The sequence below is a fragment of the Octopus bimaculoides genome, chromosome 6, assembly GCF_001194135.2.
Source record: "Octopus bimaculoides isolate UCB-OBI-ISO-001 chromosome 6, ASM119413v2, whole genome shotgun sequence".
NCBI classification, from domain to species: Eukaryota; Metazoa; Mollusca; class Cephalopoda; order Octopoda; family Octopodidae; genus Octopus; species Octopus bimaculoides.
The window spans coordinates 67,538,546-67,542,080 of record NC_068986.1 but is presented as its reverse complement, the minus strand read 5'-3'; the positions used below and the strand labels follow the sequence as shown (position 1 = coordinate 67,542,080).

General features: G+C 33.7%; 1 protein-coding gene across 3 annotated transcripts in view; it reads right to left on the bottom strand.

Moving 5' to 3' along the window:
• Nucleotides 1-3,535, bottom strand: part of LOC106869618 (neuronal acetylcholine receptor subunit beta-3) — a 546,457-nt gene that overhangs the window by 284,424 nt on the left and 258,498 nt on the right. The gene's annotated exons all lie outside the window — the stretch shown is intronic.

Sequence of the window (3,535 nt, the reverse complement as noted above, 5' to 3'; positions counted from 1 at the left end):
ATATACTCATATATATATGTATAACTATATCAAATTAAGAATTCTACGAGGTATATTACAATGCAAAAAACCAAACGGAACCTCACCTCATATATCTCATCTTTCTTCCTCCTTTAACGTCTATGTGATATAATTCTTGGGAGAGAATACATTTGCGGCTGAAGATAGCTTTATACTGTCAATTATACACTGATATAACAACTATAAAGCTTGAAACACGTGTACCGAAGAATCCTTTGTGTTTTGTTTTTATTTTTGCATTTACAATTTATATATATATATATATACATATATTATCCAATGCAAAGAAGAAGACAGAGAAAATTCTTTAACACTCCTTTAATTATAAGTTACAAATGTTTCCGTACTATCTCCATTTGCAACGCGAAAATTCTAAAAGAAAAGTCACGTAATATCTGCATCAAAGGCGTGCTACTACATTGTGCGTCTTTCAGAACTTGTTAGGAAAATATCAGGAGGAATAAAAATGTAAAAGTTAAAAGTGTTTATGCGGGATGAGTATGTGGAGAAGAAATTAGGTGGGGATATATGTATATATATATATATATATACATACATAGGCGCAGGCGTGGCTGTGTTCCGGGTTCAGTCTTACTGCGAGGCACCTTGGGCAAGTGTCCGTGTGTTTATATCTCAAAATCTAGCGCTTCGGCAAAATAGACCGATAGAATAAGTGCTAAACTTTAAAAATAAATACTGGGGTTGATTTGTTCGATTGAAACCCTTCAAGGCGGTGCTGCAGCACGACCGTAGTCAAATGACTGAAAGAAGTAAAAGAATAATATATATATTTATATATGTGTGTGTGTGTGCATTTGTTTCTGTGTATGTGGTTGTCTGTTTTTGTGTATTTGTACATGGCGCTGATGCTGCTTGTATAGTAGATTTGAGAATCAGGTGATTACTATGAATCAATATGAGGAATGAGACTTAATTTAGGAATAGCCAAGAAGACATAAAAATTTGAGAGGTCGCTGGAAGCGTTTGCAAATATGTCACAAATTTTACATCTATTCACGTGCGAGAACTACATAATGCCTTCTTTTTGAATACTGTGTATAAAATACGTAAGGTATGGAAGTTGAGCCTGCTAAAGACGCTTTATTGTGGATGCGCTATTTTATTATTATTATTATTAAATTAGCATCTTCCGGTGTATGACTATTAAAGATGTAAGGGAAAATATTTAACTAGTTGGTATTTCAAAATTCTTCATGGAATAACGATGAATATTACTGTTGAAATACTCCAATTTCGATATTTCTTCTAAATTCCATAAGGGTTTTATATAATGTTATACTTTGTAAAAAGGCAGAGATTTCACCGAATCATTAGTGCCGGAGCATTCATTTACTATAATGGGGCTTTCATTTTCGATACTGGAGCAATCAGTTTTTATTATTGATAATGTTATGATCCTTTAAAACTTATTTCCAGTTATATTTACATAGCAAAGTCCTAAAGAGTATTTCAGAGTGTTTGAATCCAACATGTTGTAAGAATTTCTTATGAACAGAATTCGAACGATTAGGATTGAAAATCGTTAATTAATAGAATCGCGCATATTGGATTTATACGGGAAAAGATTCCGATCACCAGAGAACGGTCAATACTTTAAGGATAGAATATTTATTTTCCAATATATGAGCAATAGATACCGTAGGGAAGACATTTATCAACTTATTCAATTAGTCTACATTAGAAGGGGATCTTTAAATATAGTAAGCTTCCTTTACGTGCTTATAAATAATAACCCATATAATAAACATGAGGACATAGAGCATTATTTTAATCTAAACTCCGACGACTCCTCAATAGTTGTAGGAAATTTGTTAATGATATTAGGAAGTGCATACATGTGTAAATATATGTATGTATGTATGTATATATATATATATATATAGATATGCAGGGCTATAAATATATATATATATATATATATATATATAGAGAGAGAGAGAGAGAGAGATACAGATAAAGGTAGATAGATGATAGAGATATTACATAAAGGTCTGGCATGCAGCGTCGTAGATTTCGTTTCGTAAATTACTTTTTCGCTGCTATTTCCCTTCCTTTTGATAAACAGGAAGCACTAAATCCTCTTCTGTATCTTAAATTACACATACACATTCTTTCTGTTTTGTTTTTCTTTTTGCTTGTTATTTCTCTGCTTTCTCAGTCACATACTTTGCTAAACGTAACATTTGCTTGTCTCCTCCTCATCACAAACTTACTCGTATCATTTCTATAAACTCTATTTATCAGTCTCTTTCTGTCACTCATTCTCTCTCTCTTCCTCTATGTCCCTACACACACACGCACATATATATATATATGTGTGTGTGTGTGTGTGTGTGTGTGTGTGTGAGAGAGAGAGAGAGTGAGAGTGAGAGAGCAAGAGTTAGGGTAATAGATAGATATGCATACATACTATACACACACTCATTTAATACTCAATATTGTTTTCTACTCCAGGCACAAGGCCCGAAATTTTGGGAGAGGAAGCCAGTCGATTAGATCGAAACCAGTAATTAATTTATCCACCCAAGAAGGATGAAATGCAAAGTCGACCTCGGTGGAATTTGAACTTAGAAGAAAACATGATATACTGCTAAGAATTTCGCCCGGCGTGCTAACGTTTCTACCAGTTCGCCGCCTTGTTTTAATAATATATTGGAATTGGTAAAACCTTAGAGAGACTTCCATCTGTATTTATTGCTCAATATACTAAGGCCAGTTGACCAGAGTATTTTATTTTATTGCTTATATAATGAATTTGGCATCTTATTTAAAAAAATGAGGGACTGGCAATAAACTATCCAGCAACATTAACATTTTCAAGAAGCGCAGGTTCACATGCTTTATACATATGGTATTAAGGCATGAAAATACTACGTGTTCTCGCACATGAATAGATGAAGATATTTGAATATTCTAATGAATGGATGATATCAACATACATAGTGCACCCGCTTGAGTGCGTGTGTGTGTGTGTGTATATGTGTGTGTGTATGTGTGTGTGTGTGTGTGTGTGTGTGTGTGTGTGTGTGTGTGTGTGTGTGTGTGTGTGTGTGTGTGTGTGTGTGTGTGTGTGTGTGTGTGTGTGTGTGTGTGTGTGTGTGTGTGTTGCTCAATGGATGATTACACCTACCAAACTTCTGCTAAGCTATATGTACGGAATTAATTCCTGTACCTTTATTTTTTAGTGGATTCTTCTTGAAAAATCACCAGCAGATCTTTTACTATTTCCTATCTCAAAATTTTCTATTCATCAAGTTCGTATCACATAATTTATGTTCTATGCAAATTACTCTCGTGTACACTAATAAGCAACTCAATGTATAAAAGTGAATGTATGCTCTCAAGTTACAGGTTGCAATATTACACTTAGGTAACTCAAATCTTGCATGGTGACATTGAAGGCGATTGTTACCTTCATTTAAATCACATTGAAGTCATGAAACCTTCATTTAAATCACTTCCATAAAGCAGAACACTAATGCTATATATATAT